We start from the raw sequence: 12,080 nt of genomic DNA on the forward strand, positions 1-12,080 counted from the left end.
TGAAACAGTGTAGCAAAATTAACTTAGTGCACCTTTACTAGAGATCATGTACAAAACACTGGTGCTCAATCCCATAGATGAAAACACAACTTCTGTGGAGTATTACCCATTTGTGATAGGTTATTACAAGATGGTTGTCTGTCGCTTACCATATTTATTGTGTAAAGAAAAATCAAGTTGGCTTAATTTGCAGCAAAGAGGACTTAACACTTCAGGAAGGTCTTCCGAGCTCAGAGTGGAGGTATTCTGGAATGGGATCTGCAGGAGGACCTCCATCACGGGGATCTCTTAAAAGCAGATATGCAAGAAGGGTGGTCCACCTTCCTCTTCTGCCTGGAAAGGCAGATTAAACCCTTGCCTGAGGTCCTTTGCAAACATATGGTGTCTGCAGCAGGCAGAAGCCACAGCAACCAGACTCAGTGGCTAATCAACCCCAGAGGCTATTCACTTCCTTAATCTTGTTTGCTCTCTCACTGGGGACGGTTTGTGATACTTGGAGCTACAGGATGACAAACAATACAGTGCTTGAGCAATCCCTCACTGGCCCTGCTCACACCTCCTGCAGCCTGCCCTTCTCTCCCCAGCTTTCTCCTTTTCTGCTCCAGGCTTCAGACCTGCCCCCTTAGCTTCTCATCTCGTTCCCCCCTTCTCTGCCAGAACAACTCTTTCCTAGAAAGGTTGGTGCTGTGGTGATAGAAGCTCTCCATAAGTTGCACTGCTGCCTAAAAAAAACTCTTTATTCCTCACCCATGTTTGATCCATGGGATAGTTTCCACATCCCCATAGAGGATAAGTTTATGCTTTGTAACATAGGCATTTTTCAAAGTTAGGAAATGACTGAAAAGAAATGAATGAAATTAAAATGCTGGGAAACACAGAACTAGCTTTTAAAAAAAATAATTTAAAAAAACCAACAAACAAACAGAAAACTACCACCATTATTGGCAGTTCTTCTATACCATCTTCCTCTATGAGGACTTTACGGTGTTTTCTGGTGAGACAGTGGAGATTCTCAGCCTGCAGAATGAGGGGAAAGGCACACAGTTCCTGAAGTGCTGGACTCCAAACCCATTTTCCTGCAGTAAATTCTGTTCTTTTTTAATTGGTGCAGTACTGACATTTTGCAGCAAAATTTAGATAACCTGAACAGTGTTAGCAGCCAACGTACTCTTAGAAAGAACAACAAAGCCAACAAAAGCCAATGCTGAGAATTTGTCTTTTGATGATTTTTCTAACACTTTGTAGGAACAGGAATGGAACACCAAATCCTGCTTCTCCGGTTAAAGAGCTATCATTCCTAGTCCATACACTGATATGACGTAACTGTGTAAGCACTACAGATAGCTATTAAATCTACCATACTGCTCATTTAAACGAGGAATAAGAACCTGAATTATTTTTGGAGATGTTCTGGTATAAAAGAGAAAGCCATCAGAGAATGTAAGTAGAGTTCTAGAGAAGGGGTCAAAAGCAGGAAGGCAGCAGGCTGTGGGAGGGCATGCCCAGTACTAGCTCCTGTTCATGGGCAAGGATGTGGCAGACATGCAGAACAGATCCAGACTCTCCTTCCCCTCAGAACGACACATCAGGGCCATACTCAGAAATGAGGATATTTGAAAACTGGTTACTGGCTTCCCCTTAACCCCTCTTGAAGTTTTTACTTCTCTCTTGATCTCTAAATGGTTTACAGATGCTTAGTAAAATTTTTAACTATACAAGTATTTTTTCTTTTAACTCAAAGAAACTGAAGTAGTTTGGGAGGAAAATTGTTACTCCCTTTCAAAGAAACCTACCTTGCACAGAAAGAAATGCTTCTTAAAGGAGATACGCTAATCAGTTTTATGTGGAAGTTGTCACTGCACAGAGATATCTGTCATTGAAATTGATAAAACACAAGAGGATCTCTGAAAGTCCAGCAGACGTGCAAGCCAGAATGTATGACTCAGAGTCTCAGGTGACAAACTGCACAAACAAAACAGCAAGTTCCTCTGCTTTTTCATTCGCAACAAGAATTTCAGTTTTGAAATACTGGCAAAGTGCTCTGCATTTGTTTAGACCATATCACCATGACAGCACAACGCTGCTCAGTGTATTGCTCGTGTTTGCAAGAAACAGTGGTGTAGGGGAAATGAAGCTCAAAGGAAAAACACAGCTAGATGTCAGAAGGGAGATCACAGTAGATACAGATCTGAACCTATGTTTTCCAGCATCAGTCCCATGCATGTGATCAGCCTTCTTGTCCGAACCACCAAGCCTACTCTCAGCTATTTCTGAACCAATGCTGAATTTTTAACAGTAGGGGTTGAATTTTCCTGAGCAAGTCAAATGAATTCCACTTGTTTTCAACTGCCAAGAACTAATGAACTTCTGAATGGTTGTCGGTTCAAGCAACAGTCATGTATTCGAATGACAGCCATGCTCTCAGCTTAGCCATACTCCTGCTTTTCTGTCCACCTGAGTTCAAAACCACCACCTCCAACTGTGAAACCAGGGACCTGCTGGATTTGCTGACAAGAAATTTCCTGGCAAAACATTTTCAAAGTAAAACAGTGACCCAAAACTGTTAACAGAGAAATATGTATTTAGAAAAGTGTCCCAGATTTAAAAATGTACAAAAAAAAGCTTTGCAAGGTTGATATTTCTAAAGTGGATAGTTTTGAAAACACAATTTCAACACAGAATCACAGAACAGCCCAAGTTGGAAGGGACCCACAGGGATCCAGTCCAACACTCTGGTTAATTCACTTCTTTTTTTTACCTTTCCCTGAGAGTTTTCAAATGTTTGAAACAGTATTAGATATTTTGATGTAGCTACTTCATGTCTTCTGTAAGTATGTAAGTTTTCAAAAAGTTTTATTTTTTGCCTTGATTTAAATGGGGCAAGAGAATCTAAACACCTGGGAAAACTCAGAAGATGGCAAAGCTCTTCCAGTCTTGCTCTGGCCATAGAGAACAGGATTCCTGTGCATTTCAGTCCTCAAAATGGGGCATGGGGACCCAGGCTGACTCCTCTGTGACCATGTCCTCCAAGGACCATCATTTCATTCTCAGATGGTCCTCTCACACTATGGGCTGCAGTCCATTAGATTTGGCTCAAGAAAACCTTAGCTGTGCAGGTATGGGGTTGGTTTTTAAAATGTGTCTGCTACCGCCCAGGGAGAGTATCTTTTTCTTTTTAAACACAGTCACAGTACATTTATAGATGTCAAAAGAAGCAGACCCTAGAACTTCTTCAGGAGTCTGGTCTCATTCATGTGACGTTTGCGTTCAAAAGTGTCATGTTTTTCTGGCAAACAACTCATTTGGAATTAAACTATTTTCAGTGCTTAACATAAGAGATGTAAATTTGGGGGCTTGCAGCCAAAGCCACCATCCCTATAGAACAGACAGAGCACAGACTGTTCTCTACAGCACTGCGTGTTCCCACTCTGTTTTTTGCGACAGAGCAGAGGGCAAGCTCTGCAGCAGCCCCGTCCCAGTTAGACATCTCCCCTGTGGACTATGAGACATGGCAGTAGAATAGAAGGAATTTTTAGGCCTTCGAATCAGGACCCTTGGAGGACCCCTCCCATTCACCACAGTGAATAAGAGCAAATTGAAATGCAGCCACTGCCTACCCCAGTTTCCTGGCATTTAGCAGACACTTGTGGTGGCTAATTATCACCAGTCTTGTACTACCCAGGGCTCCCTAATCTTCTAACAAACTTCTTCATGGAAGAATACTGTATCTGCGTAGGACTCCGCTAATACCACAGTTATAGCATCTGGATTTGAAGATGCAGTATCCATAGATTGTTTCTGCACTGATGAGAGAACCAGACCTTTGGTTTTTCCCTGCAGTTTCTAGATTCAGCAATCACTAGCAAACAGCAGAAGCCAGCAGAGTTTAATTGTATTTTTTTCCAAAACAGTGAGGTGCTCAGCTGCAGAGCACTGTGGATGTAACTCAGCCACATTACAAGACGTCTCTAGCAAGAAGGCACTGGAGCAGGAGGTAATTGAGGGCTGGCTCCCGGAGGGAATTTTCCCTTAAAAGGACAACTACATTGTCATGATGAAACCAGCTTGCTTCCATTGCCTGCAGAGCTTTTTGCAAACACGCCTGCCAGAGCTGGGGGCGGTGGCAATTATTCCAGCAGGCAGCTGGAGCAGCAGGGCAGTGGCTACTGCTCTAAATACTGTGGGATTTCTAGCCTGGCTCAGCCATTCTCTCCCATGAAGGGCAGCCCCGAAGGGTCACTTCAGTGCTATGTAACAAGAGGCCAGCTCCTACCATCTGCTGAGGGAAAAGGGATACTTCAGATGGGGTTGCAACCAAAGCAGTCAGCCTCACAAGAAGTGCTTGCACTCATAATCAGTAACATTTTCAGAGAGGGCAGGCAGGATGCCAGCTGAAAGCATACCAGAGCTACACTGGAATTTTTCCGATGAAATATTTTTTTCCTCCACCAGAAAATAACTGAAATCCCAGCTTTCAATCTGAAAGTCCTCGGAACAATTCTGATCAAAGCTCTTTGGATGGGATCGCGGCAAAATAGGAGAGCAGAACTCTGGTGTAGCCCCTCACAGAGCAGGCAGGCTGCTGATAAGGGAGAGCCAGGTCTGGGGCCAAGAAGCCCCCTCCCTGACAGGTCTAGATCAGTGACTCAAACCTCAGTGTCCCACAAAGGAAAGAAACCGCTGGAACTCCAACGCAGCCACTGCTCCAGGCCTGATCTCCCTCCTTGCCCTCTGCAAAGCCCACCCACCTGGATTCTGCTCTGTGTTCTCCTGTGCAGTGCAGGAAGGGCTGTGCTGTGGTTTTTAGATGGAATGAGGCTGGAATGGGAAAGACTGGTTTAGGTCCAGCTGTAGCAGCAGTCACGGGTTCCTACCTCACAACTAAAGCCTCCCTGTGCAGATCTTGGGTGAGATTTTCAAATGCGATTAATGCTCATGCAGTCTCTCTAACATGGAATATCCCACGCATTATGCAATAAAAGAATGGACCAGGGATCAGAGTTTCCCTGAGTTCTGATCAGCGGACAAAACACATGCAAGTGAGCAACAAGCAGGTCTGACGTGAGCAAACGTACCATCCTTATATCACAGCAGAGAGTCAAGGCATGGGACAGAAGGCCAAAGAGGTGACAAGACAAATTTCCCAAACATCTGGTCCCCAGCAAACCACTGCCACTGGAAATGCTGAGCGCATTACCAGGCAGACCAGCAGCAGCTCACCGCAGGCCACAGTAGTCAGCTCAGGGGATGCAGTTACTCTTCAGCCATTCTGGGATCTGTCTGGTGTTTGCTCCACTTGGCAACAGCTCACTGCTACTGCTGTCAAGTGTCAGCTTGAAATAGTCCCGTTTCAGGAACTCTGTGAGCAGCCATGGAGCATCAGTGCTCTTCTTCTTAGCTTTGGGGTAGAAAACTTCCTAATTAGTCCTTCTCTGCAAAGAGAAATTTCAACAGGATAAGTGTACTGGTGCTGATAAACAGAAACTCGTCCAGAGATATACAGCAGAAAGCTGGAGAATTACAGGTGTCTACAGGCACAGACCGGTTTCCATTTGGCTTTCCCTTTCTATGAGTAATACTATGAAGATTAAACAAGCTCTATAGCTGAGTCACAGCAAGTGAATGTAAACTTCTCCAGCCTGGAAGGACCTGGAGGTGGAGGTGGAGGATGGACAGGTGGAGGATGAAGAGCCCTGTATATTCTTATGTCCTGGATAAACACAGCATGGTGAGTCCACAGAACAGTGCAATTACAGCTCCAAGGTCTGGGATGTGCAAGTCTGTCCCAGAGGAAGACTCAGTGGTGGAAACATATGATAAACATATGACAACATCTGCCTTCTGTTTCCTGTACTCTGTACAGATTACTGCTCTCTGCAGATAACCCTGTCCCTTCTCTAGGAAAAAGCTGGGGTTTGGGCTTTTTTAAAGGTCTGCTGAGACCAGCTACAATATGAGCTAGCTCATTCCATATCTGTTCTCATATCACGTGCACCCACTAGACACTCAAGCAATGTGATCTCATATCTGCCCAGTGTTGTTTGTTCTCTCAATCCTCCTTCTATGAGTGCACTGCACTGAAACCAGAGACAGGACAGTCAGAGTGCTCTCTGCAAGCAGGAGTACTCTCTCCATGAACAGAGCTAACGCCCAGCTGAGCTCCCCCACCTTCTCTCCACTGATGTCATTATTTTCCATGTTGTTTGTTGTGCCCAGTAGTGAGGATGCCCGTGGAGCGCAGCAGCCTGTGTCAGAGCTTTCTGCACTGATCATCAGCAATTCTAGTAGCAGACTTTAAAGGGAAGCCTAGTGGGCTGCAATAAAATAAAAGTAATCAGGCTGCAATTTGACCTCCACAGATCTCCTTGTAAAGTACACAACTCCAGCTGCTGCCCCAGCCCCCTCTCACTGCATTTCATTCCAAGACCATGAAATTACTCATTAGTTTTGGAACAAAGTTTCAGTGCACTTGCATGTGGTTGGGGACAGAGACAGATGTTGTGGGTTCTGGAAAAAGATTGCTGAGAGACAGAAATGAAACACTTCCAAAGCTGCACTGCTGCCTCCCAACAGCGTGCTCACTGGCTTCTGCTGCACTCTTTGGCTTAGCATGGAGTTAGAAACAAAGGCAGTGATGGCTTCACAGCTCTACTGAGTCTTCACTTCCACTGTGATTTTATTATATGGTCAAACATAAGACTTTCTGTTTTGCTTAAAATTTCACACTGAGCTTACTGACTGACATTAGAGAAGCTCAGAGCTGTGCCACTGGCAGTAGGTTCCAGCAATTGAGGTTTATGGTTACAAAGCCCTGCATTTCAACTGCAATTTTTTTCCTGCTAAAAGCAAGGGAAAGATTGCCTTTAAGAGCCAGACAGAGGCCCAGGAACCAGAGAAACCAGACCTCTTTTTACACATGCAGAAAGTGAGAATAAAAGCATGGCCTGCAGGCATGTCAGAGAGGGGATTATGATGCAGCATCCAATTATGGTTCAGTTTACAGGATGCAGCCATCCCCGCCTCCCATAACCAAAGGCTCACTACATTCAAACCAGGAAGAGGCAGGACAACAGCTCTATCACACAGCTTCTGTTCAGAAAATAGTATTTTCTGCCCTTCTGATCCTTCCCTGCTGCTCCTGTTTTCCTTCACATACAAAATGTTTTAAGAGAACACCAGTCTTATATTCCTGGTCTTGAAAGACGAGGCTGATCTCTGCTTGCAAAGAGTACAGTGTAGAACAAGGACAGGACGCTGTGACCTGGTGATCACTGTAGGATTGAGGCTGTCACACTAGTGGTCTCCCAGCCTTCTCCCAGGTTGGCCCTTCCTTCCCATCAGGTGCTCAATCACTGGTTCAGGCTGTGGCTTAGCATTCCCACTACAACTCAAAGGAGAATAAACTGATATGGAAGACTCAGTGAAATCATAACAGTAAATTGTGTGAAAGGCAGAGATCAGCAGGAGTGCCATGGACATCAGGAATAACCCTGCCAACTGTGTTAATTGAGTGTAAGCTTCACTTTCAAAGCTACACAGAAGCTTAAGCCCATTTATCATTTCAAGGGATTTAAAGGCCTATGAGCTTTGGAAAGTGGCACTGACAGGACAGAAAAGTACAAATCACCAATTGCAACTTCCAGTAGCTGTTAACATTGATTAAACTATCTGTGTCAAGCCCATATGGCATCTTGCCAGGCAAGACTTGCTTGACTGCTCTCTCTGAGATTTCCTGGCATCTTTGTGACTTTTACTTAAAAACAAACAAACAACAATTTCTCTAACATATGATTTCATCCCGAAATCCATAATATTGGATTCTTCCTAAGTCTGAAGACAGAGAAAATCATTTTGTGGTACAGGCTGCTTTCTGAGCTAGGAGCAGCAGCTCCGCTGAAATACCTCATTTTGTGTTGTCTGAAAGGCTACACAGGATAAGCAGAGCCTGGGAAGACGGGAAAAACTGAATTATAGGCTTATGAGATGGACACTGACAAAAAAAATGAAGTGACAAGCTTGCTCAGATGCCAACTGTGTTTAATCCAGTCATCACACAGCCTGTTTAACTAAATATTTGACTTCAGAACTAGGCCTGAATTATTACTGGCAAAATTTTCTAGCTCCACAGGTCCCTCTAACAAGCTGCTCCTCTGTGGAAGCTTTGCAAGCAGATGAATACAGCCTTTGAGGAAAGTGATGGATCTCTTCTCAAGCTTCCAGAGTGGGTTTGCAGCGTCTCCTCAGGTTTCCAGGGTTTCTGAAAGCTTCATATGTCTGACTGCAAGAAGCTACAGAACTGATGTTTGTGAACACTTCTGGAACGTTCCCAGATTTTTGGCTCTGTAGCAGGTCCCAGCAACAGCTAACAAAGAAAGCGGCAAAATAACCTATAGAAGTACTAAAAGCTTGGCCCGGACAGAAACAAGATAAAGCCAAGCATGAAGACATGTAGACAGAGCCCTAACATGTATTCTGTTCTAATGGGACATATCTGAAAGTGCAGTTTGCAAACCTAGACCCAAAGGCTGTACAGTTATCCCCTTTCATACCCACAGCAGGGACATAAAGCAGCACAAACATACAATTCCCCACAGCATCACTGATGGCTTCACAGCACAGTGCCAAGGGAACTCATTAAGGTGCTGCCACGTAGAGGAGCCTACAGTGGCCATCTCAGCACACTGTGCCATTTGACACCCGGTCACGTTAAGACAGACCATCAACACAGAAAGAGGATGGTGGTCGTCTCTTTTCCCATGCAATATTCAATTTCTTGACTGTGGCAGCATATGCCAGGGAATACAACCCTGCAGGGCTGGAGGCTGTTGTCTGAGCTCCCCAGCTGAGGGCAGCTCCAGGGTAGCAGTGGCTTGGCTTCTTGGGCTGCAGTCAGCTGCAGGCAGGAGGAGACACCTTCCAGTTTTGCTTCCAAAGGAAGATTATAAATTAAAGTCCAATTTGCTAAACCTTTTGGTAAGCAACTGTTTCTGCATAAACACATACCGGTTTGTGGGCTGTATTACATGGTTAGCTGCAAATCTTACTGACTTTAAAATCACTGTGTATATAACTAAACCAGAGGGCGAACAGAGGCACATTTTAACATTGCATGGATTTAAAGAACCTGACTCGTAATTTTTGAAAGCTGGAGATTGAAAATAATGATTATCCTAAACTAACACATAAAAATTGGGCACAAAATGCTATGCCAGAGAGCTTCCCTTTTAAGCAAGAAAGAGCACGTAGCCAGCTTAACTAAAATTTTTCTTCAAGTGAAATAAAGTCGAAGACTTTAACGCCTTTCTGAAGACAGGGTCAATATCAAGAATATATTGCAAGAAGAATTCAAATTATTACCTCCCCCTGGCATTCAGTATGGTACAACATTAGTGGAAAAATCCAAAAGCTCTTTTAGTTCTGTTAGCTAATAAATGGATCACTAGGCAAGTGTTCAGCATGTTAATAAATCCTTGCAACATTCTGTATTTAGTATCAGCAGAAAGTCTTTACCCCTTCCACACCTGAACACGTACCTATTTTATAAGGAGGGAAGAAACTGCCTACGTTGCTTTTTTTCTGCCCACTGGAAACACCCAAGCCCACAGATGCAAACTTCCAGTGCATCTGTGCTACTTCTCTCTGAGGTCAGCATTAAGCAGCAGAAAAGCCACAGGAGATCAATCTTAGCTGATTCAGGTTCTGGGAGAGGTGCAGACAGTGATGTTAACAGTGACAAGTTAAGTCCAAACAGCTTTCCATCTCTGAATCTCTTCTAGCAAAGTGAAAGAGTAGCAGAAACCAGAAGTGCCACCTAGGGCTGGGAGGTTGCTGAGCTGGCACAGTAGATACACACAAGCAGGGATTATTCTCTGCCCTATTCAATGCTATTTCCCCAGCTCTCAGGCAGTAGGGTACCCACTGGGGAAGGCTCAGCCCTTCTCAGTCATTCCTGCTGGCTCTGTTCCAATTTGTCTAAAATACTTAAATATTCATTGTGAGAGAGCAAGTCTCTGTCTAGCCGGGTGCACAGACTCCTCTCCAGGGAGACAGGACACCTGCCTTCTACAGTCAGTGCTTCATCAAATCATTAATTATTTAAAATAACAGGAAAAAGCAAGAAAAACTCATGCGTGCAGCCTGCTGCTTATAGTACTCTCTGGGGTCCTGCAGAGACCAGGGTTTGCAACTCCCCTCTGGCAGAGGAGAGGATCAAACCTAGCTTTCCACTTTCCTAGGGGAGGATGCTTTACTCACTAAGCTATTGTACAGAATGGCTTTTCCTTTATCCAGGCAGCCCTTAGGCTTGCTTTTCCTATCACTGAGAGTTTTTCTTTTTTTTCTTTAAATTCAATTTGAATAAATGGAAAACAAAACCCAAATCCTAAGCTCCGAGACCAGCAGCTAACCACAGACCCCTACACAATCTTGTGTTCACTTTAGAGATTAGGTCTACCAAGGCAATAGGCATTCTTCTCCATTTCATAGCTGCAACTGCTGCCAGTGGTCCCACAGCAAGACAACTGCATCAGTGCAGCACTTGGGTGCACAGTCCTCATCAGGGTGCCTTTGATGAGGTGGAAACCAATGGATCAGCCCAGCACTTAGTTCTGGTGTGTCTGCATGGGGTGTAGCTGCGCCCACAGACATTTCTCTTTTAGTAAAGGGTCTCTATATCTCTGCATCCTCTGGGCCTGCTTCACTGCATCTCAGCACGCACAGGAACAGCTAAGACCTGCACAAGGATCCCCAGGATAGTGGTGTCCTCTAAGCCCGGCCTGAGCCCGAGGACAGCCCCAGCTGCAGCCTTGAGTTCACTGCACAGCACAGCGAATCCCGGCAGGTAAACAGCACTGGCACCCTCGTGTGGTCGCCGTGATGATCTCTGCGCTCTCAGCCAAAACCGGTCGTCCAGCACACCTAGATGATTCCTCTAGGGATTCCTTCTAAAGAGGAGAGGGGCCCGGGAAAAGCATGAAGTCTGTCGGAGCCTGTTGGCATGGTGCAGGGAGGGAATGCAAATCTGACGCTACAGAGAAGGCAGAGCGTCAGGGCTAGCAAGGGCCTCGCAAGGTCACTTCCACCACAAGATGAGCCCCTCTTCCCTGTGATCAGCAACAAAGAAATCCCTGTCATGCAGCCTGCTCCCCTTTGCTGTCTTGGCCACTTGGAAACCTACAAGCTCAGCAGAAGAAGCTGAAGTCCTGGCTACTGAGATTTAAGCTCATGCTTCGCAGTCCTGCTCATTCCAAGTCTTCAGAACAGGTTATTCCTTTCTCTCCACAGCATCTTCCTTGAAAGACCAGCAAACAACAGCATTTACTCAAACAAGCCAATATGTCACTCAAGGTGTCACCCCATATTAAAAGCATAACAGAGCACAAGCAAACAGAAAAAAGCATAGAAAATGTAAGGAGATGTCAGGTAAAACAAAAGCATGTGTCGAGAGTACTTCACAGCATCTGCCCAGGCTCCTGGCACTTCAAAGCAGGGCCAGCAGGCTGGGCTGAGCAGCCGAGCAGCCAGCTTTGTCATTTCTGCGTCGTCACACACTCACTGCTGCTTTGGACCCTGTTTTTTTCTGCTTGCCTCAGACCTCCCCAAGAGGGATTGGATCATCCCCCCACCGCTAGCTCAACCATTATCTGGTTCCTTCCTCCTAGAATTATCAGAAGGAAAGAGAAAATGAAAGACAAAACTAGATCCTGGTGCTGAAACAGGAGAATTAAACCATGGGTAAAGAACTGATTTAACCCCGCTCTGCACCTTCTGCTGTGCCTTGGCCACACAGTGAGGAAATGCCAAACCCTGAAATCTTACATTCAGAAAAACAAACAAACAAACAAGCAACAACACAAAAACAACACAACAACCCACTTTGTATTTCCCACAGGAAAACCCTCTCCTCTCAAATCGGTGTGGAGACAGAACTAAACCACCCACAGCACCGTATTAGTGAGGGCACTAAAGCAGAACACCCTGAGGTGAGGGCAGCACCGGGCTGAGGAGCCACGGCACGGAGCCCAGACTGAAATGCCTGGGGTTTGCCCCTTGGAGCCATTCCACAACGGCCTATTTTAACA

This window comes from Meleagris gallopavo, chromosome 12 (assembly GCF_000146605.3).
Source record: "Meleagris gallopavo isolate NT-WF06-2002-E0010 breed Aviagen turkey brand Nicholas breeding stock chromosome 12, Turkey_5.1, whole genome shotgun sequence".
NCBI lineage: Eukaryota > Metazoa > Chordata > Aves > Galliformes > Phasianidae > Meleagris > Meleagris gallopavo.